The 27,929-nt window shown below is 38.3% G+C and overlaps 2 long non-coding RNA genes across 2 annotated transcripts in view; one reads left to right on the top strand and one right to left on the bottom strand.

The window, feature by feature from the left end:
- Positions 1–27,929, bottom strand: part of LOC139796325 (uncharacterized) — a 107,499-nt gene that overhangs the window by 5,279 nt on the left and 74,291 nt on the right. The gene's annotated exons all lie outside the window — the stretch shown is intronic.
- LOC139796324 (uncharacterized) lies at positions 12,437–26,400 on the top strand. Its single transcript, XR_011725948.1, has 2 exons — positions 12,437–12,542; positions 26,263–26,400. It is a non-coding gene; the product is annotated as an uncharacterized lncRNA (long non-coding RNA).

Genomic DNA, 27,929 nt, shown 5'->3' with positions numbered 1-27,929 from the left:
GGAAGCATCCTGTCAGTTTTACCTGTACTTCTTCATTTAGTTCTCCAGTACTCTGGACATTATCCATGTATATGAAGAGCAAAATGTTGCTGGATGATTGAAGTTCTGTCATGCTTCCTAGGGCTCCACTGAGGTATTTCCTAACGTGTTAATTATTCACTGGGTTTTATTTTATACACTTTTTATATATTTTATAATATTAACATTTTATATATTATTTATTTTATAATATTTATACTTTCTGGTCAAATTAGGACTCTATGGCTAATCTTTTTGTTGCTAATATTTTTATAACATTTCTGGAGATAATGTCATTGGAGAGATGAGTGAATGCATCGTAGATGTTTGACATCAACTCAACTATGATGGTCCCTTTCTGGGTCTATCTGGGGTCTGGCACAGAAAGAGTAAGCAGCCAGATGACTCTGCCCTTGCTTCTCCTTCCTCAATATCACTCTCTGCATTAGCTGAAGCAAGCTGTGCCCACATCCCCTGGCCCAGCTTCCCCTGAGGCTGCCCTGCACTCACACCAGCCCTGAAGAGAAATGAGAGCACCTCAAGAGGAACCTGAGTGAGTAATGGCATTGCCAGCTGGAAGGTGAAAGGCCACCACCACTGCAGTGGGGTAGCATCCCTGCTCTCAGAGCACAAAAAAAAAAAAAAAAAAAAGACTTTAGCTTATTGTTGGGAGTTAACAGAACAATTTAATTGAAGCAGAGCAGGAAAAGCTCAAAATGTTACTAACTGTTTGCATGGGGGATATCTAAACAGCCTGCTACCCTCTCATGAAGGGCTATCTGAGCTGGCTCTCTCTGAGCTAGTTCAAGTACTGGGAGCAATATAACCAGACTGGCATGGCACTCTGCCCAGACAAATTTATCTGTCTTTGCAAAGGCAGGAAGTCTCTCAGGTCTGCTTTACTCAGTGCCTCAGTTATCACTAATGAGCACAGTGTAACCAGAGCCTCTGAGTGGCACAATAATCAATTTAAAACAGCTCTTGCAAGAACTCCTTGAAGTTGAGTTCTCAGTCCTGTTAATGATGCAAGATGAGATAAAGTCCATCTATGTAGCCTGGCTGTCTAGTGGAAGCTTGGATGAAAACTACAGAAGTGCAACGAGGTGGGAAACATCTCCAGAGCTGGAAACACACTCCAGCCTCAGCCTCTCAGAGACATTTCAGGAATACCAGGGCTGGCCCACCTGTGATCCTGCTAAAAGACAAATGTAAGACATGAAGGACTAGGGACAGTGCTCAACTTGTGCCTGAAAAATCCCACCCACAGTCTGTAATGACCCTCTTACTCCATTTTAATTTCTTCAGTTTGCTGTTGTTGAGCATCACTCTCTGGTCCTGGCTCTTTGCTTTGACATTTTTATCAGCCTTTCACTTCTTTAGTCTGTTTAATCTATGTCATTATACAAAGCCATTAGATGTCTCCTAAATTCTTTTCTTTCCAAAATTACTTTTTATTATTCTTTTTTATTGTGAAATGTTATTGAGAGGTATGATGCAGGCAAACTTATACCTAATGCAATAATAAATTAGATACAGCTTAAATCCCAGTTTCCCACTATAATCATATTAGAAGAAAGTATCCTGTTACACACATGAGACCCTAATGAAGTCAACACAGCTGCTCATGTGTAAAAACAGCAGAATTTGATCCACTGAGTTCAGCTGGATCTGGCAGCTTTCCAGATTTTCTGAACTGAACCATTCTCATTTTAGACATCACAGTCCCCAGTAAGAGCCAGTAACATTCAACAACAGAGAGGTGTCTTCTCCAGAGCTGATTAAAATAACATAACCTCCAGAAATACCATATCAACAGCTCTGTTGACATTCATTGCTTGAGGGGATATTAGTTTAGTGTGCACTATATTGTAACATTCAAAATAATATTTATCACTGCCTGAACAAACTCTTTAGTCAAAGACATTTGAAAAAGTCAACAAAAACAAAAATTCATCTACCAGCTCTAATGGTTCAGAAGCCTGTATTTCCATTCTTGAGCTGTCTCTTGTCCAAACTGCAAATTTAGATTTTCCTGACCCCACTTTTTTTCTGATTTTCATCTCGAACTCAGAAAGAACAAACTGGAATATCTAATCTCTCTCCTGAAGACCTTCAGTGCCATCTCCAGAAGATGGGAGCCAACACCTTCCTCCTTCTGCCCATGCTATTTTCCACTCCGTGTGTGCATCTAGTCAGTATCTGCTTCAGAGAAGGGTTTAGTTATTTTTTTGTCTCTAAACTGCAATAGGAGATTTAAGATACAATATTTTTTGGCTATTATAAACATCTAATGCGCACATCTGCTCTGATCACTTCACATCTCAAATGCTACAGAAATCTTTTCACTGGTTTCGATAGAGGATGTCTTATACTGGTGAAAATATAAACTGATTGTTCCATGATGTGGCTTTGGCCATGCATTTTTTTGCAGTTTCCTACCTGTTTGTTATCTGGACATTGTATCTTAAAATTTATTTTGACCTAACTCATCAAGATAAAGTGGTTTTATGGTGCACAAGGGGTTTTGAATAACAAGGATTCTAAGCACTGCACAGGTACAAATTATAATATTAACAGTATCTTTAATTTATATAGAAGGACTAAAGCTATCATTCCAGTGGCTTTTTTTACTGCATACATATTCTTATGCTTACCACTGCCAAAACAGATATTTAGAACATGGAGCTTCTGAATAGTATTGAGATATTGGAAATGCAGGATGATGAGAGAACCTGTAGAGACTACTTTTTTGAAAAAAACCACACAACAAACAAACAAAGCCAAGAATAATCAATTTACTATGACAATACTATAGTATAGTATATAATACATAGTATATATGTTATATATAGTATAGTAAACTATATATATAGTATGTGCATAATATTATATATATATTATATTATATGCATAATATACTATGTATATATATACACTATATATAGTATACTATAGTATACAGTACTATAACAGCAAACCCAGCAAGAAACAAACTTTTTATGATGTTAGAAGCTTCCAGAATTTTTTTCACAATTTCACACTGCTGGGCAGCCAAAAATATGAAACTAGTGATAAATTCTACCAAAGTTAAATATTTGTCTTGAACCAGATGTAGTGGAGTTGTCATTACAAAAGCTCAGCTTCCTGTGACAGGCCAGGGGATGGGTGGAAGTGTATGCATTAAGTATGCATTAAGTTCAAATTATCCAGTAAATTCAACACTAGTATAAAATGAAAAAAATGTAGCACCACCACTACTGCTGTTTGTTGAAACAAATAGTTTAGTACATCAAAATGTGTAACTCATCCCCTCTGCCTCTGAAAGACATGCCAGTAGATAATTGCTTTTGGAACTAATCCTTTGGCCTTGCAGAAGACCACGTTAAAACATACTTTATTTTGTAGGTCTGTCACAGAGTCCCTTTCTTGCCAATATGTAAATAAGATGCTAATCAAGAGTTGTGCAGGGAAAACATATTCTGACACATTAGCACACAGCATTTTCAAGAACCATTCAGCACATTTATCATTATGTTTATGTGAGATCCCAAAGGCAGCATTGCCTTTAAGGCATACTTGAACATGCCAAAGTTTTCCTTTTTGTAGGAGGCAAAAATAGAAGATAGATTTGTCATTTGTGAAAATGTGAAGGTTCCCTGAGCCATGCACAGCAGTCAGAAACCCTAAAATAAAATATTTGGCTTTTATGCAGGTTTTTTTTTTATAATTATTATTTGCAAACCATGATCAGTTTTTATCCATCCTTATTTTTCTCCCTTTTAGAGATGGCATAACTGAGGCACAGAGTTTAATGCACCAAGTTTTAAATCATGCTGGTTGGAGTCCCATCCAGTGAGGTGTTAATGGGTTGATGGTGTCAAACACCAGTGGTTTCCTTTTCCTATCCCTTCATAACTTATACCTGAAAAGAAAATTGTCTAGATAAACTAGCAAACAGTCAAAGAACACAAGATCAGAGAGAGCTCCTAAAGTGTGACCACTAGCTCAAGCCAGTGCAAGGGCTGGGAAGAGATTTGTGACTCCTGTTTTTCAGCTCATTACAACCTACATGTCAGATAATACTCCAAAAGTTTAGAAGATATTCCAAATGTCATATGAATCTTTTTTGAAAAGAGATGCAAATCTCAAGTACATGGCTTATGGTGAGGTTCTGAGAATAGCTTTTTCCTGTAAGCTTTAGGTAGTGAGATTTAGCTATATTCCTGTATCAGTAAGCTAAACTAAACCGAACTTTCAGGTATCCCAAGTTCAATGTGAAGATGTACTTGATAGCAACTTATCTTGTCTGTGGCAATTAAATGAATGACAGAGAAAGCAGGGACAATAAGGGAGAGAAACTTCAGGGCTGGAAACTAAACTGCACAGTTTAAATGAAACAGTAATGATGAAAACAAAATATGATTAAATATATACAAGTACTCCCATCTACAGGAAGGGCCAAAACGATGATCTGGGGAACTATACCCCTATCAGTTTGACCTCGGTGCCAGGAAGGGATATGGAGCAGGATATCCTGAGTACCATCATATGGCACATACAAGACAACCAGGTGATCAGGCCCTGTCAGCATGGGTTTACAAAAGGTAGGTCCTGTCTGACTGACCCAACCTCCTTCTACAACAAGATGGCTCACAAGACAACACAAAAGTGTCTGTTTGATTTCTATTTTAACCAAAGCATCCTGTACCTCCTCAATATCAGGATGCAGTCTGTAGCTGTTAAGAATCATCTCTCTGCCTGCTATTATGTTGCTTAGAGACAGTGAGTTTCACTATCAGAAAGCTGTTCTGCATTGTCATGGACAATTATAAACCCATCTGGGGACATTTCTGTGATTTTGCTGAGGACATTCATGGTGGCAAAAACATGCCCATTAAGGGGGGCAGATGCTGTAAAGACAATCACATTTAGAGTCAGCAAAAGCATGAAGAGAATAAGAGCAGGCATATTATGTGATTGTTCACACTTTTAATACCTTAGTCTCAATGTGAATGTTCACAGTAGTCATGGGTTGCACATGCATGGTGTAAGCAGGCAACTTTGCCTGCAGTTTAGTAAAACTGCACAAAACGAAATACATGGTTTAGCCAGCAGTGCTAAAATCTGGAAACATTGCTAGTTTTCATATGGTCAGAAAAGCTTTTTTGGCTTCATCTTATTTTACTACGTTTTCATTTTAACTCACTATGCATTAAAGCCAACGGTGATGGTTTAGAATGGCAGACTTTCCACAGTTAATCAACCAAGCAAAATCTTCATCTGAGGAACAGAACAATCACCAAGGACTTTGCCTTGGGTTTCTCTCTGTTGCCAGGAACTTTCAGTACTGTTAAAGCCATTCAGAAAAGTGCACTCTGTTTTAAGAGGTTTATGGGGGAAAATATAAACATTGAGCAGTGGGAGACCTTAAACAGGTACAAATAGCCTGGCTAAGAAAGACAGGAATACATATTTAAAAAGGAAAATCACATGCTACCAAGATAATTGAAAGCAGAAAATGAGTGAAGAATTGTTACTTGGATAGAAAGCTCACTAACAAAACAACACAGTAACACTGAGTGACTTCCATTAACTGGGCTCCTTACTAAAATGAGGCAATTCATATCAGCACTGCTGCCCCAGAGCTAGCTTTGAGCCCTCACTTGCTGTTGGCATTAATGGGCACAAGCTGAAAAATCAGTATCTTTGTTTCAGGTGCTTCATAATCTGTGCTTTCAGTTCATTTACCTTCATGGCAGTCAGGCAAAGCAAACAATTATTTTCCCATTATCCATAATCCTCTTAGTTACCAGCCTTTAAGCCAGTGAATTTGTATAAAATTAATTCAATAATAATATAAATATAAATATAACAAATCAAAGCAAGGTTCTTCGGAAGGAAAAATGTCATAAAAGTTCTCCTGGACAGTGCTTTCTTTGGAGTTTCTTTGCAGCAGGAATTTTAAAGGACTGGTTGAATCTCTGCCATGCACATCAGTAAAGAGAGGAGGCTGAACAACTGCTACTGTCTCTGACAGTGCTCAAGTTGCTTTTTTAACAGCAGAGAAACCTAGGAACCACTCCTTATTGTCCCTAGACCGTGGCTCCATGATCAAACTGATCTTCTGGAGAGGCCATTTTTTCCTTAACAAACATACAGTTGCAGTACCCTTAAAGGCCTGCTTCCTAAGTTGTAAAACCAACAAGGAAAGTTTTTTTCATAAATTAAAGAACAATATACTTCTCCTTACCTAAGCACCCAACTTAACCAGTACTAGATGGAAAGTATTATCCAGTCAGAAGCAGAAAAGATTAACTGAGCTTCAAGAATCAGTGAACCATTCACACTTCTTTCTTTATTGCCTTGCACTGTAGATGCCACCACATTTACAGATGTGCAGCTGAATGTGATTAATTCAGATGAAAGCTCAGAAAAGGATCTCAGAGCTCTCCCTTGCTGTTGCCTTACCAGCTGCCAGCCCTGATAAGGAAGGAGGAGGGTGCCACAGTTTAATACAGCACACACTGATACAGCAATATCAATGTCCCCATGGGCAGAGCCACCAGCTAAGCAGGCAAGGCAGGCACAGGCTGGAAAGGTGAGGGTAGGACAGGGAGCTGAACCATTTGGTTCATCAGGTTAATGGCAGAGTCAGCATCCCAAGCCCAGGTCACCACTATATCCATACTCAGGCACACCACTACCAAAGTCCTTGGCAGAATCAGCTTCAGGGCTGGTGGTGACATCTCTGTCACCCACTGTGATGCTCTGTCTTAGGGCATGAAGGTTAATTGCTAGCAATGTCAAACTAGAAGGGCTGATGAAGAGCTCAGAGAAATTTCAGCATTGCTACTGAACTATCTGAATACTTGGGTAATGCTGTGGGAGTAAAACACACCAAGGCAATCATGGTTTTTTTCTGGAGGGTTAATTCTTTTATGTATATTTATATATTATTCTTTAGAAACATATGTATGCAGATACCTTGTCTCATTCTAACAATACTGGGATATTAAATAAGCAGCCTAGGACTTCTTGTCAGTACTAGCCTGTCAAGATGCCACATCAGCAGCTCTAGGAGAAGTGAAGGAGCCCCCCAAAATGTGTTACTCCTTTGTTAGTGCTGACTCAATACTCATCTCCCTTCTTATTATCTTCTTAAAGACATTTATGACTTGACTGATACTTCTAGGTCACATATATCTAGAAGCCTACATTTTCAGCACTTTTAAGGATTACTACATTACATGTTCTTATAAACAATAATTTTTGTTCCAACTTCATCTCCTTTTTATTTTCACTCTATGCCCCACATAGGAAAAGGAGCATCCATCTCTGGTCCCTCCTCTTCATCTGGAACTGTTATCTGACTTCTAATGAGATAAGTGGGTGTATCAATGATTGCAACTATTCCTGCAGAAATGTTTATGCAAGTAGTGATTCAGTCTTTCAACATTATTGCCTTAAATATACCTAAAGGGATAAAGCATTTTTCGAGGAAGCATCTGGAACTATAAATATCAGAATTGTGGGCTCAATTTCCCAAGTGTAGATTCTTATAATCCACTTCAAAATCCACGTTTTTCTCTCATATTAAATACCACTACTTGTTTGCTACTGACAAAGAACAAGAAAGATCCTTTTGCTTTACTTGTTCTATTTCAATTAAAAAATATTTTTTTTTCATTTTCACATTACTGCAGTTCTAAGATTTAACTTATTGCCATGTAATTGCCCAAAATTTAAAAATAGAATGGCATTCAGAACATATTCTCACTATCAGAGGAGTCTTAACCAGCAGGAGATGCCAGTTTAAACACTACTTTGAATCATTACAGCTACAGCAGGAGATCTATAGAAATATTTGCCTTAGAAATTAAACCATGGAGAACATTTGGGCTGCCAAAGACTGGTTTGCTAAAGAGAAAAGAAGATTCTGACATTTACAAATAAATCTGTGAATCTGTCCTTTGTGTTTGTAAAGGTGATGCTTTCCCCCAGTCATGCAGAGAAGATTTAGGGATTTCATTAGAACCATGACATCCTGACCATGGAAACTCAAATAATTTGCCAGCAACTTCAGAGAGATAGATACTCAACTTAACTACAGTGCACCAAGAATGCAGCCCAGGGTCACAAGACTCTGTGATAGAGACTGGGAAACATTGGAAATGGCTGCACCAGGAAAATATTCCCATTTAAAAAATAAAAAAAATAAAACAATCCCTTTATAGTCATCAGTGGGGCATTCCTAGTCTAACAGCAGATCTAACTGTATTGGCAAAGAATTAGCTCACATGATAAAAACACCTGTATTTTAAAAGAGAAGCAGTATTTTTCAGTGGCATATGGTGGCTAACTTCTGTTTTAAGTACTTAAGTACTATCTATAGTGGTGCTCAGAAGCTCTAATCATCTACTCATGAGGCCCCAGAGACTTTGAAGAAGCCACAAATTATGTGCTTGCTGCCAGCCTGCTTTTTCAGTGTCTTCTGAAAAGATTCTGTATCTGAAGGACTCGAGGTACTGCAAAGACTCTTTCTCTTCTTTCTTATACCAGTATCAGGCCTGTGATAACTATTGGCTTCTGTATCAGAGAAAGAGCCCTTCTGAAAGCCTCTATAAGCTTGTCAGGATTTACCAGGAGAGCTTTATGTAGTCTTACAAAGATCCAGCAGAGCATGCAGGATAAAGCCTGTTCTCCTGGGAAAGCTAGGAAAGACCTCCTTGCTTTGCACTGAATGCTGGATTTGCCTTTTGCTTGTTAAAATAAATTAATTTCAGTATGAGAAAGTCAACAAGTAGCAAATTTATTCACACTGTTTATTAGCACATGACTGTTATGACTGGTGGAACCTGTGTGTGGCTCTAATCATTACTGCCCCAAGACTTCATAGTTCAGGATTAAGTAGAGCAGGCAGCACAGCTCCCAGCATAAACCAGCATCCCGCCCTCACTGCTGGCACACTAGCAAAACCAGAAGGGATTCTTTTCTATATGAGAATTTAAGATGGATATTTCATAATGTTGTGCTGCTGCATTTGCTTAAAAAAAGACCAAACCACCAGGGAACTCTACCTGTGGCTTCATAATGAGAATCCTTGCACAGCACTCCAGAGGTCAGACATGTTAAAACAAAGACATGGTGAAACTTCCCCATTGTGGTAAATAGTTAATTCATAAATGTATTAACTATTATTATTAATAATAAAATCTGTGGTAATTCTAGCCAAGAATGCAAAATATTGCTACAACTGAACCAGAATGGTACAAAGATGAGTGAAAAGACACTCTATATAAAGATGATGAAAGGACATTTTGTTTGCATTTAATTCTCTTGTGAAAATCTTGCATCTCCCATGTTTTTTTAATACATGAAAACTGTAGGGGTTTTGATTTAATCCTAAATCTTGCATTGCCTTTCTCACACACACATAACAGAGCCCCCTTCACTAACCCCAGTTCTGCCCAACCTTGATCTTACATTACTGCCTCTGGCATGAAATCAGAGGACATAGCTGATGGTCATCAAGCACATGTGATGACCAGCATAACCCATCAGAAAACATTGCAAATAAAAACCCACTGTGATTTATAGCTAGTGATCTTTTGCTGTGACAGCATCTATTTAAACAAAGGTTGTCTTGCTTTAGCTGTAATTCCACGAGTTAACTGGGAGATTTGCCCTTTCTTTTCTTTGACCATTAACCTCTTCCTTTGTAGTGGCTGGAAACTTTTTGTTGAAACAATTTCTGTGTGAGAAATGCCACTGGACTAAAGCTATTAATTCTTAAGTACATAATACAATTCTTAAACAGTCATTATGTAGACTGCAAGGATACAGTGGAGTAAAAAGGTTTACAAGAAATTTCCCCACTGTCAGGAGATGACACTGATACCTTATTTCAGAACTTCTTGACCCCATGAGGAAATAAATATTAAATATCTGTGCCTAGTTTGTTTTTAGGAAATGATTAATGAATTTCTTGTAACAGAGGTGAAAAAGTATGCAAAATTCAATAATTTTATTCCTATCTACTTGTATTCAAGAGAATTTTCAGCAGCATGTGCTGCTTCTTAGAAATTTCCTGCAGCACACTGATGCATCCAGACCACTGAAGGCTTGGATCTCATTTTTGCTATAAATTCCCCATTGTACACCATGACTTTTAAGTCTTTGAGACTGTGCCTGCAAAACAGCTGGGCAGTCTTAGGGAGGTTTAAGGGCTTTAGATTTAATACTGGACTATACATCCCAGTGGATGTAGGAATAACAAACACAGAGCCCAGGCAGTCCCATGGCCCTTCTGCTGGCACTTGCCATGAAGCCCAGAATTCCAGGCTATTGCTTATCTCCAACCCTATGGCCAGTAAGGTACTTGAGAAAGGGAATTTTTGACATTGGAAAGAACTTTGAAATATCATTTTACCTCCTCTGACACCTTCTGAAAAAAAAAAAAAGGATAAGACTTGCCTGAATTTGATGCAAAGCCTCCTTGATGCTGTCAGCAAGTAGAGAGGCAGGGAAAAACCTTGTATTGATTGCAGGAGGTTAACTCCAAGGGGACTCTGAAAATGTGTTTTTTTACACAGTTTTAAGAAAAATTGTGTGGGCTTCAGAGATGCTAAAACATTGTTTTGAAGTTGTAAGCTGTGTCTAACACCTTTAGTAATATTGCTAGGTAAAACTGGAGCAGAAGTTATCCAGTGTGTACATAGGAGGTGTGCACAGGAAAGTAAATTCTGTTTGTATGAAGTGTACCCTGCACTATTCAAAAGAATATCTGCTTTTATCAGTTGATTAGATACAATTAGTGAAAAAAAAAATCCTCTTATAAAAATGTAGAAAATCCCCTTAAGGACACAAAATGGTTTGATATGTTGCATTCGTTCACAGACTTTTTATCTACAATATGGTTGCAGTATATATTTTGCCACTCAAAATGTGTGCACACAGCCTTTTATCTAATAGATTCTGGAAAAGCTACATTAAAAGTACCACAGGCTTCTGCAGTTCTCTTCAATGTTTTCCAATATCATGTGGAAAAAATGTTGTCTGATACTGGAAGAGATCCCTATCTGTTCTACTTCATAAAACTCCTAGAGCTTTCGTTTTCACAAACATTCACATTCTTCACAACCAATGGTATTGATATGCCATATAACAGCCAATCCCTAGGATAACTGTAGTAAATAAGTACTACTAAAAACATCACAAAATACCCCTTTTTTCCTGCTCAGTTATCTATGCTTAAATGATCAGAGACTTCTGGGTATAAACACAAATAGCAAATAAATGCCTTTGAGAAGAAACGTAGAAGGTTTTAAACAGAAAGCATCAAATTTTGGGAAGACCTGGGGAAACCCTGACCAAAATTTATGCACAATAAGTAGCTCTCTCCCATGTGAAAAGAGCACATCAGGACATCTATGGTCATCCAGTCTACCCAGGGTTTTCCCTTGCAAGCTTGCAAACTTCTTTTATTGCTACCTGAGCAGGTGAGTGGAAGACTCTGATGCAGGCTCCACTGGCAGCACTCTGAACATGTTTGCAAGCAGATCTTTCAGTGTAATGCAGTTTCATTGTACTTCAGATGGGTGTAATCTGTAATAACAGATAAATACCTATGTGCCTTGATGTGGATGTTTGTGTGAGCTGCTATACCTGTGTGCATTGTGGGGCTCTGACACCCTCTTCTCACTGTCCATAGATGCAAATAATTCCCACAAGTATCCAGGACTTTTAAAAATGGCTATTTACAAGCCCTTAGTGCCCAGTAAGATGTGACGAATATCTTGTGTAGTGGTAGCATTGTTCCTGTTGACCATAGCCAGCTGCATGAAGAAAAGAACATTCAGTTCTGGTGTAGAGATTTCAAGTGGCTGCCTGAAAGGGCATGGATGTGACAATACGTACCAGGGATGTAATGTAAGGAAATGTAGGTATTTATAAACATAAGCAAGGGGGAAAAAAAAAACCAAAAACAACCTACAAAAAAAAACCCACAAAACTCATGCACTCCTGCTTGCTGCTGTGAAGACTTCTACAGCTTTGGGACTGAACCATGAGAATCGTATGCATTTCTATTTTATCTATTTCTATTTCATCCACTTTATTAGGCTTTTCAGATGTTCAGAGAAGTGGCCAAGCCATCTGAGCGACCCTGTGACTGAAAACTGGCCGAGAAAAGAATGAGCCTGGATGCTGAGTTATTTCCAACAGTCCTTCAGCAATATTGCCTACCACACCTTGTTTCTTAGTGCAGTCACTTACACATACCACCCCCTGAAAAAAAGCAAAAATATCACCCTGAGTACCTGATTTCTGCCCTTCCTGCCCAAGAATTTTACTTCCTCTTTCCATTCAACCAAGTGCCCCCAAGGCAGCCTGATACCTTTTTTCTTTTTATCATAGGTCTTTGTAGCAGAGGTAAGACATCTTACCACAGTCTTCAAGAAGACAAGAAATTTCCATTAGAAACTTGAGATGGAGGAGTATTGGGTCTGGATGAGTACAGCCCAAAGGTGAGGACAGAGGGGTGATCAGCTTTCCAGGAAGTTGTGTGGTGCTTCTGGTTTGTTGGGTTTTTTCCCTTTTCTCTCAAGAAGACAAATATAGAAGGAATACTTTGATGAAAGCAGAGCATAGGATTAGTGAATTTAGGGTGAACAAACAGAAGCAAAAACTGTGGAGATGGACCTAGGCTTAAAATACTGGCAGCATCTTGTTTTGGCTCACACTCCCTTTATTGGCTTTCAGGAAGGAGATGCAGGATTTTGGAAGCTTTGGTTGGTAATAGATCATATAGCACCAATAAAAAGGTAGAGGTTGGAGGAGAAACCCTTTCCTCTCATAGCTAAAGCATTCCCATCTAATGAAAACTGTGACAGAGGCATTACCACCATAGGGTTCTGATTACATCTGTCAATACAAGATTGATTTTTCTTGGCCCAGACTCAACTGCCATCCCTGCAGACAGTTGATAGCAATGCAGCACGTGTAGGGGGGTATTTTAGAGCCACTGACCCAGGCAGCACCATTAGGTTTACTGTTTCCTTGTGAATGTTCCCAGACATTTTGGTGCCTGGGTAAGTACAGGGTTTGCCAACAGCAGCCAATGCAGATCATAAAACACTGTAATAGAGGAATTCCATTTCAGCTGTGACTCTGTCCTGAATTCAGGGCAGCTGCCTCTGAAGCACTATACTTAAGGGTATTTATGATTCAGAAGTAAAGGAGTTGCAGCTTTTATCTCTTTGGCTTTGATCTCCTCTGTATTCTCTTAAATATAATTAAACCTGCCACACCATTTCCTCACTTCCCTCTTTCTCTCTGAAAGAAAACATTTATGCACAAATTAGGAACTTTAAAGATGACAGATCCAAAGAGTAATAAAATAAATTTGGGTCATTTCAGCTCTGCCTCATATATCTTTTCCCAGCAAATATGGTGCATTCCATTCTGGCTAACTCCTGAACCAGAACTTTTTATTTCAGTTTCCCTAGCACAGTATATTTTAATGCAATGTCTCTTAATGTCTGCCATTGCTAACCTGGAACTGGGAGTGTGAACATAAATATCTCTTAGAACACAGCATTAAATGAATTTGATATCACTGGCATTCAACTAAAGCACAGGTCTCACTGACAAGCTGCACAAACTCGTTTTTTGTGGTTTGACCCACTGATTAAACTCAGGAAAAAAAATGTAAGGAAACCTTAAATTCATTGAAACTTTCTGAGATGTGAAGTATTCAAAGTTACAGCACAGGCTGAAGAGAGTAGGGCTGAGCTTGCCCCCTTAAACAACTTCATCCAGGTGTGTAAGGAGATACAAAGAGCACAATTTCACTTTGACCCTTTCATTTTATTCCTTACTGTATATGCAGTGTATATACAGCAGAAGGAAAGAAAAACCAAGCTACTTTACAAAGATATTGTGTATTGTCTCGTTCAAATCTGAATTGAGACCTCAGAACTTTCATATCTAGCAAGGATTCTCCACTCATTATTAGTAAGATCTTTCCTAGCATCTACAAGTGCAATATCACATTCCAAATACTTTTGGGTTTATCCTCACAGTACTCCCTCCTATTTTGCTGCTCCTATTGCAGCAAAAGTATTATCATCTTAAAATGAAGACATGAGGTACAAAATTAAACTTTATCCCATGCTGAAGGACTACTTTGACACTGTTACTTGAATCCTATGCAATAAGAAAAAAATATTAAAAATATCACATTAGCAGAGACACCTGGTTTGATTAGCTCAACTGAACCTACTGGTTTAATGTAAGAGTGATGAATTACAGGTAAGAGTGATGCATTACGTGACAAAATAATGAAACTACTGAATGTTCTGTGATGATTTCCATTAAAATTAAAATTAAAATGGAAATCATGAATTAAATCATGGAAAGCATGATTACCTGCTTTACAGTAAGTGGTGGCTCACTCAGCAAGACAGAAGTTTGGCTGGTTGTGGTTACCACCATAACAGATCAATCACAAAACGGGGTTCTTGTTGGGCTGTACTTTCTCTTGCCAGATCATGTGAAGAGTTCCTCCAAAATCTATCAGAACAGGGTGTCACAAAATTTCTAGCCCTGTCCAAGTGAGGTGGAATAGGTGAGGGCAGGCAGGATGTGTTCAACTTGCTGTGCCTGTGCAGTTTGGGTGTGATTGTATTAATTCTTGTCCATCCTGGGACCACTGGGGCATTTGCACACACACAAGAGCTTTGCAGTGAATGCAGCTCTTACTTCACATGAAGCAAATGACAAAAGTGTAGCAATTAGAGATTCTTGATTAGAAAAGGATCCATTCAAATTTATGAATCCTTACAGGGGAACAATTAGGGCACCAAACATTCTTGAAGTTAATGAAAGACACTGCAAGATGCTGACACTGCATAGGAACAGAAGTTACATACATTTCAATGATTTAAATTGATGTGATTTTCACCTTTAATGCAAGTCTTGTTATGTCAGGATTTTCACAAAGCCTTCAACTACTGTAATTATTACATTCCTGGCATATCTGTTTCCACAAAAAACTTATATCCTTCAATAGATGCACATAAAAGACATTTAAACTATGAACACTCAAGCCTTACATACCAGAAGACTGAAAAGATGCCCACATACTTTTTACGCATGATGTTGGCAATGGGGATATTAAGATGGGAATGAAATGCAAAATATTTTGAAATAAACATAGGAGGTACAGAGGAACAGGTTATACGAATGGGTTGCCCCATTCCTTGGGGTCTTTAATTTGCAAGAATATCTGGAATGAAAAAAAAAGTTAACCCATACCTTTGGACTTGCAAATATTAAAGATGTTTTGGTCTGTATTGTGCAAAAAACTTGCATTAGATGCCTGTCATTGTAAAAAAAACAACCCACATACACACAATATGAATGCCAACCTCATGTCCCACTCACAATTCATCCCGCAAAGATTCTCTGTCAACTTCACACTACAAATACTCCACAATACCTGTCTGGTACATTCTCAGAGGATGTGTCATCTTTCAGCTACAGATCTTTGATACTGCTTCTTAATGAAAGCTTTAAAAAAACCAAACAACACAACTAGATGCTCAGAATGAAAAGAGAAAAACAAACCAGAAGCCCAGCATCCTTGAGAATGAGTGGATACACTCAGCCAGTGTTTTACAGAGATGAAGCCTAGATGAGTGAGCACACATCAGTCTTAAAGACAGCACATTCTCTTTTTTGGGGGACAAAACCCCAAACCGAACCAAAAAACTCAGATATTATCTGATGTAACCAATTTTGTCACATTGATGTGACAGCAGAACACGGCTCTACAGAACCTTGAAGGATGTGACTATTTCAGGTGTGTTTTGTTTAGAAAACCAAACTTTTCCTGGGTTCCAGCCTTTGAAATAGTGCCAGGCTGGAGCATATTCACATTGCTGGAAGATGCAGATATTTTTTCTGTGCTGACAATAATGTTCCTTCCAGACAAGCTCTGTAAAACATGTGGGACTGTCATATGTGTCTCATTAAATGGACTGATGTGCTGAGGTAGCAGAATAGTTTATTATTTATAGAGCCCTACTATTTCAGGTATATACATGAGATAGTGCCAATACTGTGCAGGACTAGCCATATTTTTCAGAGCTGTAAATTTGGGCACTGAATATATTAATTCTAGAGAGAGAACTGAAAAGAAGCAGTATAATGAATGAGGAAAAAAAAAGGGAGGTGAACTATTTGTGAATGCCGCCTTAAAGCTCTCTCTTGCAGGTCATTACTCATTCACTGCCTTAACAAATTGTCCTATTTATCCCATCTAAACTCAAGTCTTCTGGCTCAGTGTCCTTGTATAGCACTTGGTCAATTGCTGCCATCTTGCTCTATGCCAGCAAAACCAATCCAGTAATTATCAAGGATACATTAAAAAAAAAAAAAAAGCAAGAGCAACACATGGTTCTTCATTCTCACAGTAAAGCCTTCAGGACATGCTGAAGAAATAGACAGAAACATTAAAAAGGATACAAAGCTATAATATTACTTACCAGCTTTGATTTATTCTGGTAAAAGATAATGCAAATTCTTCAGATGTTCAGAGTAGGCCACCATATTCCTAATTATGGTACAAAGCAAAGGAGGCATCACATAGGACCTAGGTGGGACTTTATGATTGTCACTTTTCTATGCTGTAGTTCCAGAAAGTTTATTATCATTTAATAGGGCAGGAAAAATTAAAATATTTGATATTCATCCCTACAGTTAATAAGATCTAAATATAGCCCCTTTTCTTCACTAACCCAGTATGACTTAGAGAAAAAGCCCTCTGCAGTGACTGATATAATGTAGACCTTTATGTTGACAGAAATACAAAATAAGTTTCACAACCTACACTTAATCATACAAAACAGATTAAATGCTTTCTTTGCAGAAACAGGTTCAAAATAATATATCACATAATATAAATTGAATAATTGCAGCAGTTAATAATATTTACAACTATGGCATTACCTGGTAGCTGTGCAGACTTGAATGAAATAAAGAACTAGGGCAAAAAAGAAGGAATCCCCCTAAAATTAGGAAAGCTATAGCAGCCAAATTTTGTCTGAAAACTCCCATCTCCCTCTACCACCTCTAAAGCTGGCTGAAGAACTTGGGTTATTTTTATAGCTGCCCAAAAATTTGTTAGGAAAGCTTCACTCATTTTACTTCAATACTTTTAACTTCACGGCCTCTGGAACATTTTGGGGGACTTATCCACTTCTCATGAATCAGTGCAGTTGGGATAACAGGCAGTTGTTAAATCAAAGTGTTAAAATAAAACAGCATAAAAATGGGTGCTGCAGAAAGGGTCTCACAAAGCCAGCAAATTACATACAACATGGAATGCTCAAAAGTAGGTAAGAGATGAGACCACAACCTAAAACATTACAAACACAATTTGTTTCAGCTCAGCTCTTCCATCTTTGCATCCCTATCCCTTGGCTGTATTTAGGTTTGGTTCATGTCCTTATTTCTAAATCAAGGAATATCCAAATCAAATGAGTCTCCTGTTTCCTATTTCCATCCTGAGTCCTGAGGAGCCCAAACAGTGCAGCTGAGAAGCCTTTCAAGAGCCACCCCATCTATAGCAGCAGTTATTGATGTAACTTACACTGAAAATACAAAGTAGTCTTCATGCAGCCATCACAGAGTATAAAGACAACCATGCCAGATCCTTAATTACATTTGGTGGCTTTTTCTCAAAGGCCTTGAGAAAAAAGTGTCTTATTAGTCAAGAGAGCTCCAGTTGTTAGCAAGTCAGATCTATAATTTTTTGAGCTTAATCTTGACATGTTTCTGCTTTCAGTGATTAATGAGATAGTGCCCCCCATTAGGTCACAGATTTGTTTCTGTAAAAGAGGACATTACAGGTTTACATCTTGCATGGAGGAGGAGAAAGAAAAACCAAAAGCAAACAAGTGCAAAGCACAATGCACATTGACCACAATTTTTTTCAGAACTCTGTCACTTAAGTCTTTGAGAATTTTTTTTTTTTTTTTACCTAATGCTACTGATATTCAGATCTGCAAGGCAGACACATGGAGGGTATTCTCGTCAGGTAACGTTTATCCTCATTGAATATTGCTTTTAAATCTCAGTTGAGACAAGTATGATTGATGAGCTTTATCAGAGAAAAATTGCAGAAGCTCTCTAATTTCTTTTAGAAAAGGATTATGGGTATCAAAACCTCAGAATTCATTATTCTGATAGATATCACGAGAGGTTTTTCAAGCAATTTTTAGCATAGTGCCAGGAGACTTTATATCAGGGTAATATGCATTTAAAAAAATTAATATGCATTTAATTTCATTAGAAGTAAAATATACACAAATATAAAATATTGGAACAGCAGTACTAGAAATGAGCACAGATTAAACACACTATCCCTTTTCATATGCTACATCCAAATGGGGACAGAAATCCTTCAAACTAGCTTTGATATTTTTACACTGAAATTCCAAATCTGCAATGACTTTTCATGGAACCCTTAGTGTCTGCAGGAAACACTACATACATATGCCTGTCTTGCATTTTTTGCCAAGGGTACCCACAGGCTGTAACAGGAATTTTCCCTGCAGTCTATGCTGGAAGGATGCTTTTCTCTACCAGGCTCCTCCCAAGCTTCTTGGAAAACCTTCACAACGGTTGCATTCCCTCTTTGTTGGGAGTTCTGCTGGCACACACTGTCCCAGTGCTGATCACCAGTGCTGATCACCAGTGGCAACTGGTGTGCTTGTGCAAGGCCAAAGAGTCACCTTCCACATACAACATTTTTAATCATTTCAGTCTGAGAATTTTAATCATTTCTGTCTGAGAATACAGAAGGGGTGCAAGAAGGCAAAGCTGGCTGCATAGACCCTTGAATAAATTAGAGGAGCCTTGGGGCTCCTAGAGGCAATCCCAGAAGCAGAAGTTTCCCATACTCTGCCCCTTGCACCGATGCCCTATCCAAGCTCAGGATGTCAGGAATGAAGAGTCTCACAGTGCCACTGCCCACAACCAGATGCATTTCAAAAATTTTTTTCTCATGCCCCATGCCTGGCTCCTGCTTGCCTTCCTCACACTGTGCAGACAGTGGCTTACTTTGAAAACCCATGCAGAAGGCTTGGATCATTAGAGACACAGCTCTGCAGCATGCTCAGAGAGCCTCAGAGCAGGTACTTAGCCACCTGCCTCACCTCTGTGATGCTGTGCACCAGCCAAAGGCCTCCGTGTCTTTATGCTCTGTGCAAAGTGCATTTGTTTTCATGGAATATGAACCAAAGTTCCCTGCTGCAAATTGGCAATTTTTTCACCTGCAAACTGTAAAGAGAGTCCGTACAAAGCATGAGCCATGCATGAAGGCTTCCTGACGTCCTTTATAAAATAACCCCTTTGTTCCAAAAATAACTCAAGGTGCAAAGCAGCTCTGGCAGAAACAAGGAGAGCAAAAATGAGAAATCAGGTTCCTGAGAACGTCCTTTCCCCATCAGTTCTGAATTTGTGCATTTTACAGTGTTGAAATTCACTCCGAATAGCTGAATTTCCTGATTTTCCTTCATGATTTATTTCTAACCAAGTATTTCTGATCATCAGTATACCTTGCTGGTTTCCTGTGAAGTTAATAAGGTCTGTCATGTGGGAGCTGTGCCTATCCAACCTACTCTGCTTCCTTAGCCCCTGAGATACAGTGCATGGGGTTATTACACACTGACAGGAATCACCAGGCAGTGCAGGAAATGGCAGCAGAAATCAAGAAAGGCTTTAAAGTAGGAAGATCTGAAGGGTGAAAGGTTGCACCCAGTCTTCTGTGTTTTCAGGCTGCTGTTTTAAAATGTGTGTAGTTTCTTCATAATTGAAAGAGTGATATGTCAGTTTTGATTCTGGTTTGGTTTGATGATGGCCAACTATACTGAAGATGTTTTCTAAATGGAAATCAGAAGAGTGATCATTATTGGCTCAGTCCCTGGCACTGGACATCATTAAATAATTACTATTTTCCAGTCTGCAGAGCTGCAGCATTGACATCTCCCTTAATCTAGGTACAGTAGGAGAATGTCAATAATAGCAAAGCATTTTCTGGATCTGCTCTGCCAATAATATGCACCTTAGATGATACAACTCTGTCATGCTACACTGCAAAACAGCATCTGGTCATTAGCTGGCAGGACCTTGCAAAAATCTGCATCCTTTTACAAGTTGTTTTGGTCAAAGAGTAACAGAGTTAAGCTAGAATGAAATAACATCTGAGCTACACTCTTGCACCAGATCTGAATTAATTGTTTTGTTTGTTTTGTTTTAGTGTTGGGGTTTGTTTGGTTTGGTTTTTTTTGAGAAAGATCTTAATGGATTTTGGTCTTTTTTCTGATACTATTATTTATTATTCATTATTCCCTGATCTTTACATTATTTAAGGATTATATTATATAATGTATATAATAAATTAAGACTCTATTCTCCATGCATTTCTATCTCAAACAAGTCTAAACTGATTCCTAGTAAACTGTGTTGTTATTTTCACCATATTAAGAAATGAAACTGAAATTTCTAGAAGAAACTGTTGCTATTTGGTTTCTACACGATACAGATGTTACTGGGATCCAACCTACATTGAGGGGGTTTTTTTGGGGTTTTTTTTTTGTTTGTTTGTTTGTTGTTTTTTTTTTTGCAGCACACAGGACTTAGTGGCAAGGTCGTTAGCTGCCTTTACTTAGCAAACTGGCTTTACATTCTCTGAGATTTTCTTCACCTATTTGTTCCACATAAATGTTAATATTTGTGAAAATATATTAATATAGTATTAACTCTCTTTTTCCAGCTTCCCAGTCACCTTCCCACAGAGTATCCTGGCGAAGGAACATTCCCCTCCACCTCCTGTGCAGTTCTCAGTGGCTGCATTAGCCTGAGAAACAGCATAATCATTAATTGCTGTCTACAGCCAGTTGTGAGCTAAATCCAGCTGCTTTCTGTATTTGGAGAAAACTGCATACAAAAATCAATAAACTCAGGGAAAATGGCTTTAAAAATATAATTCTCTAAGTGGAAGGGAAGTATATTGCCCATGCTTCTCAGGTAGCTTTGGATTTGTTGCCTGTTTCCATCTGAGCGATTTCCTTCCCAATAACTTAAGTCTCAGGAATTACTGTTAGTCAGCGTAAGCCTAAAAGTCTGAGGCATTAATCTTTATATATATGTTCCCTTCTATTGCCTCTTGCTTTATTTATGGAAATCATTTTGCTGGAGTAATACCATAAGCCATACAACTTGTTTTCATGAGGAACTGAAGTTTTAAAAAATAACTCAAAATAAAACCAGACATGAAATAACATTTGAAAAGCAGCACATAACAATTACAAATGTTTATTACTTGCAGTAAATATTGTCCCAGTTTCTACGTAGGTGAAGCTTTTCAATAATGTTACAAGCCCTATTTATGCCTCCACTTTATCATTCAGGAGTTTAAAACTTCAAGAGCCTTTTCCTCCTTACTTTGAGAATTCATAAGCCACCTGTTTCTTTCAGCACATTACCCACCTAAACAAGAGGTTTACATCTCTGAAAAGAAACTCAAGCATGTGTGAGCTTTGCCCACAGCGTAGATAGCAGCACTGGTTTTAGATAGAAAAAAAAATTTTAAAATCTCAGTTTGTTGCAAAAGTAAAATAACAAAATCTTACCTGAATGACAGCAAAGAAATAATGCCAAGGGTTCCTGTTTCCCTCCAGTAGCTCAGCAGCAATTCTCAGACTGGTTTTATTTTTTAAGGCTAACAAGGTGCTCCAAGCCCATATACCACAGAGCCAGACACTCAGCTAGGAAGAAAAAGCATCAGAGGAATAAGTACTCTAGATGCCAGTGTTTACAGAGCCTTGTCCATAAACTCAGTAAGGAAGATTAAGAAATGATGGCAAATAAACTGATCCTTATTTGACTCTCTCTCTGAAGCTGGGTATGCAAATTGCCATCTTTTGGCACTGATGCTGCACCTGCAGGTATAGTCAAGCACAGTTTCAGGTGTGCAGTTCCTGTGCCTTTGTATGAACAAGTTATTTTAACTGACAAAACCCCTCAAAAACCTGTGAAGAGCTTGATGCTGGGGTACCAGGGAGACGGGAAGGGAGTTAAAAAATTGTGATCTAGTTATCAGCTGGAAACTCTTGTCATTATCTGTCATCCTGTGAAGCATCCCCAGGCCTGTTATTCTCTTCCCATCCACATTCCTAGCAACTACACAAGGTAACTACTGCACTCCAGACTCCATTTCAATCTCTAAATGTCAATGTATGTACAGGATTAATCAAAAATATATTAGGGTATTCTGTAGATATTTTTTGACTGAAATACTCTAATAGTAATGGAATATTTTGGTCTATCAGGTTTGAAAATGCTGAAGGATTTGTGCACCTGCTTGACTGAAGCACATGGATACAACTCTCAGCAATCTTTTATACAAACTGCCAGCACAGGATGTAAATGCCTGGGAGATCTGTGGAATAAATGATGCTTATTCCTCATCTCTGCCTATATACACTAAGAGGGCAGATGCTAGTCCCAGAATCAGTTCAGTAGTAGACTGCTAATGAAAAGATCATTTCCATTAGTGAAACACTGTAAAACTTGAGCTTTGACTTGTTTGAAAAAAATGCAAAACGGTGAGAAATTACAAGGCACATAAATTCCCACAAAAGTGCCTCAAATCTGATCCTTACCCAAAGTTTCTGAATAGCTTATAAACAGTCTTAAATCATATTTGTTCCCAAAGAATTTTAAGCTTTCTATGACAAACCAGAAATGTCTCAGTCTCCAATCCCTATCTAAACATGCTCAGGCAGGATTTTTTCTATCCTGGTCCTCTCAAACCAAGACAGCTGTTTAAAATTCTTTACTGAATATTTATTTTGTCATTATTCAGCATTGACTGCTGTCAAATTCAAAAGGAATTTGTTTTGCTTTGTACAGTTCCTTGCGTGGTGGGGCTATGTTGCAAGATGAGGATAAATTCCTACATGCTATAGTCATGTAAACAATAATTAATGCCTCAAAGCAGCTTGTGCTCACCTTTGCAGTGCATTTGGGCTATACAAATATTATTACAAATGCTGGCAGCTGGCAAAATACTGGTAAATAATGAAAAATACAACTTATAAAACCAAACATATTGGTTTTATTACCAATCAGCTGTTGGTACTTGCAGAAAGCAGAATCTTTCCCTATGTTGCTCATTATCTCAAAGCATCAAAGGCAATTTTAGCACTTCAAGTTTCACAACTTAATTACTCAACTGCAGAGAGATTTGCATTTCAGGTAGACAGACTCATGGAATTAGACTACTATTATCACTTCGTTTTGACACCTATTTCCAAATAAGTATTTTGAATCAGATAACTGGTTGCACCCCAGATCTGCAGACAAAAGACAAGGACAGTAAAATAAGGGCAAAGTCAGTTTAAAGACATCTTTGAGAGTCCCCATGTCTTGATACAGTTTAGAGTTTTAGATATGCCTGCAATAATCTTCAGAAAGCAATTAGTCTAAGCAAGGACTGGCCCTTCAGTGTCACCCAAGCCACTCCATCATCTCACCATGCACTTTTACACTCTGAATTAGAGCTTGTCCTGTCACCAAACCACCCAGATTCATGATTGAGAGCACTGCAAGCAGAGGGCTCTGCTTGACAATAAGGAACCAAGTATGGGGCAAGAAATGTGTTTCCAGGACTTTTTTGTGCAGGGAATCATGATACAGCACTGAGATGACTTAAAGTACCCATCCCACTTTCTGTTTTCCTTTGTTAACAAGGGGAGTTGCAATCCTTTCCTAGATAAGGAAAACAATAAACTGGTTCCAAAGGCAACTTGCAGCCAATTTACATTTTAAAATTGAGCCCACCCATAGTGTTCAGAGGCATTGTCTCTTAAGGATCAGCTACAAGTTCATTTGCGTGCTGCAAAGTGACAGCCGGCACCCACAGCACGCGAAGTTGCTTCATCTCCCTCTTTAGGCAGCAATAAGCCCTCTCCCATTAAGCAATGGAATTACATTCAAAATCAACATCTGCTTGCACTTCAGACTTCAAATCGTGCTGTTGTGTTTGCTTTTCATCAACATTTTAGTTGTGAGGAGCAGTGGCATTTTGCATAATACTTAAGAATTTGCTCATGTAAAAGAGAAGAATGACTTGTAAGAGTTTGAAGGGAAATCTCGAGTCACATTTTCTACATTCTCATCTATATTTAAAACGTGAATGTCTCGTATTCTTCTGCTCCTTGTCTCTTTATGAGCTTTTGTGAGACAACGTGATGATTTGTACATGAAAAGGACATTTGTATGTTGTATTTATATATTTGTATGTCTGCAAAATTAGCCTTCTTCAGGTCTTTTGTGCTGATCCATGGTACCCTGATTTCACTGACTTCTACTACATGGTGCTCCAGCACTGACCAAGTGATCTGTGCTCCTGTGCTAACTACATCCTAGAGAGTCAGCAAGAAGACAAATTTTAGAACACCACTCCATAAATTGCAAGTCCTAATGGCCCAAACAACCTAGCAGCAGAGAGCTGGAAGGAGCTGGGAAAATGATATCAGCTATGGATCAGGATAGCAACTTCTCATTTTTACTTAGAAGAAATTAGAGCAAGAATTGGTTAGATAAATTGCTGTGCCTCCTTTCCTATTCCTAAGTGGAAAAAAAAATGGAATAGGTATATAAAAAAATTAAAATCAAGATTACAGCTCACGTTCATTGCAAATAAAAATAAATTAAAAAAAAAAAAAAAAAAAAAAAAAAAAAAAAAAGCCAAACCAAAATGGTATTTATACTGCTGAATGATGAGTTGTTTTGCTCTTGCAGTTCACCTTTAAAAGGTGAGAGCCCTTGTTTTTCATCAGGTATGCCAGAAGGTGCTGGAAACAACACTGTGTGCAGATCCTGCCTGGGAGTCAGCAATTGTGCAGCTATCTCTCCACTGCTGTGCCCCTGGGGATTTCTCAAGGACAGGCAGCCTATTCTTCTCTTTGCAGTGTCCATATCCATCCTAATTAGTCTGAACCAAGCTATATGGATTAACAAGATCCCCTCAGTAAGAGGCTTTGCACGAGTGACCTCCCACCCTCTGAAGTTGTATGTGTGTGAGCTCAGCTGCAGATATCTGGAGCAGTTTACATGGTAGAACTGCATTCAGAAATAGCACAGGAGACTACTGGAATATTTTTTCTTTAATCTCTAGAAACCAGACTTTAAATTTATCCCTTACACAATTTTATACGGGTATAAATACCACCAAAGTCGACAGAAAAATATTTCTGTTATCTAAAAGCCTAACGGGAGAAAATAGGTCCCTAAATAGGGGCTTCAAGGTTTAGATGTGCTGCTTGTAATACTCAAATTATCCTGCCTTCTCATTTCCATACCTAGGGTACTGTATTGAACTTAGTACTATAAATCATATAAATACTTTTTGCTGAAAACAGAAAAAGACATTTTGCTGTTGTAATCAATGATTTCAGCCTGTCTCCTGGAACCAGCCAGTCACCTCTGACCACTTCCAAGAGGTCACATCCATCTGTAGCTGTACTTCATCCTCTCTTGCAACCTCTCTCCTGGTTCTTGTCACACTCACATGCCAGTTTGAAAGTGACAGATCCATATCTGCCCTGTTCTGCAGAGACATCATTAAGAAAGCAGGAAACATTTCTGCACATTCCATCAAGTACCGGTGCTGGGATTCATGGGGTAAACCACAGCCAAATTTTTCCATGAATGAGGGGAAAAAGTACTGTGGAACAAACAATAATATTGTAATGCCACATGGTTTAGATGATATAATGCCTTTCATCCCAGTGATCCAAGGCATTTTACAGACTAAATACAGGTACTACTTCACCACATCAAATTTAAGAAGTCATTTAAGAGAATAAAGTTATATTCTCAGTAGTTTGTGACAGGAGGTTTTTGGGATTAACTTAACCTGCCATTTGAAATGGGATGTAATTGAAACAAAATATATCAAGAGATATTTGACCAGAACCTGAGCAAGAGTAGCCCTAATTTAAAAGAAGAATTGGAAACTAATATTCCTTTTGCTCTCCCATAGATGTTATTTTATTATGCAGGATAAGAACTTCAAGTGATAGGTCCATGACAGCAGGCTACAGCCTTGATGGGGAGAAAATATATAATAGTAGTGTGAACTCTGAGTCAGACATTTTTTTTCTCCCTCAGAAGTACCAGCCAGTTGAGGGGAAGCCAGTAAAAAAGGCTTAATTCACAGAATGTCCTAGGAACCATGCCTGGAGGTACCACTGAAGAAAAATTCAGTTTGCCCCTCTGAATAAAAATTCAATCAAGTTGTAATCCCAACAGTTGTCCTAGTTTGTACATTCCAAGATAATTTCTAATACATTCACAGTGCGGTGGCTCTGATACTATTAAGCTGGTAGGGATGTCAACAAGAAATTTCTGCAGTAGGTCTATTTTTCTACGTGCATAAATGTATACCTGTCTGTCCACAATCAGAAACTGCATTTTAAAACCCATGATACTTTTAATCACAGAAAGTGTCTAATCCACAAAATAATAAAACTTCTGCTTAAACATGAAAGTCCAGGTGATCTTGTTTCTTAAAAATCTAGTGCTGGCTTCAGTGAAGTCAAGAGTCTTTTGGCTTTAACGACTCTCTGGCTAGAGACTTCTTTGGGTATTTCAAAAAGCCAAAAATATACACAAGCACCTCAAAGGTTGAAAACCAGGTCGAGGTTCCCCACTTCTTTTCTGATGTATATCACATCCATATACGTTGTTCCAATGACTATGGGAAAGATTTCAAATCTGCTTTTTATCAATTACGAGATACAGACATTATGCAAGGCAAATTTTATTCCTTCCTTTCACAGGCTTTATGCTAAATTAATATCAAGGGGAACAAGAAACCCAAACGAGAAAGCCAAAGCAAACCAACCAAACAAAAGCAACACAAAAGTCCTAACTCTGAAGACCCAGGAAAATACCCCAATTCTCTGATGCTTACACTTGTCAGTGCTCATCATGAGTCTAACCTGGATTTGAGAACAGGACCCCTAAGAGGCAGAAATCATACAGGTGATCTTATTTTCCCTGTTTGGTGAAATAAATGACATATCAAATTTATAGAAGTGTATTTCCCACCTGAAAACCTTACTCTCTTTCAGCCATAAAATCACACAACAACCAAAAATAACACTCCAAACTCCTACGAGAGAGATATGTATCCCAATAGAAGCCTTTTTTCTTTGCATTTCCAGAAATCAAGCTTAATAACAACAAACATTTTCAGCTTACTGGTAGATTCATTACAATAATTACACAAGCCCAATATCCTTACCAGAGTTCAAGTGGTAGATGCAGGCTTACAAGAAAGCTTCTATTTTTAATAAGGTAAAAATGAAAGGTGTAAAACTTGGTGGGTTTCCAGGTCTTTGGGGGCTTGAAGACCACTCTAATAATTTCCTGCTGTAATTGCACAAAAAGGAGTTTCCTCCTTATTCATTTGCATCTCTTTCTTGTCCAACTTCTTTTCAGTGAGATGATTTAGCACCAGTGTCCACTGAATAAAAAACCATCTGATTAATGTGCAGCAGCTGACATTATAGCATATACATTCATGTTCGTGATGGAAGAGCCTTGTGTAATTGGGTCAGAAATTTAATAAAATAATGAAAAATTTAACACAGCCTTTGTCTTTGCATGTTACAGGGCGATGGCTGGCAGGTCAGCAAGTGGGAAGCAACTAGGGGCATTTTATATTCTTTTCTGCTAAAAATTTGTTTAACACAGGTCTGCGATTAAAAAGAATGTGGTATCCCACTGCGACACAGAGGTACAAGAGAGGGAATAATAAATTGGTGTCATTG

This window comes from Heliangelus exortis, chromosome 4 (assembly GCF_036169615.1).
Source record: "Heliangelus exortis chromosome 4, bHelExo1.hap1, whole genome shotgun sequence".
Taxonomy (NCBI): Eukaryota; Metazoa; Chordata; class Aves; order Apodiformes; family Trochilidae; genus Heliangelus; species Heliangelus exortis.
Note: the sequence above shows the minus strand (reverse complement) of the source record. Positions and strands in the feature narration are given on the sequence as shown.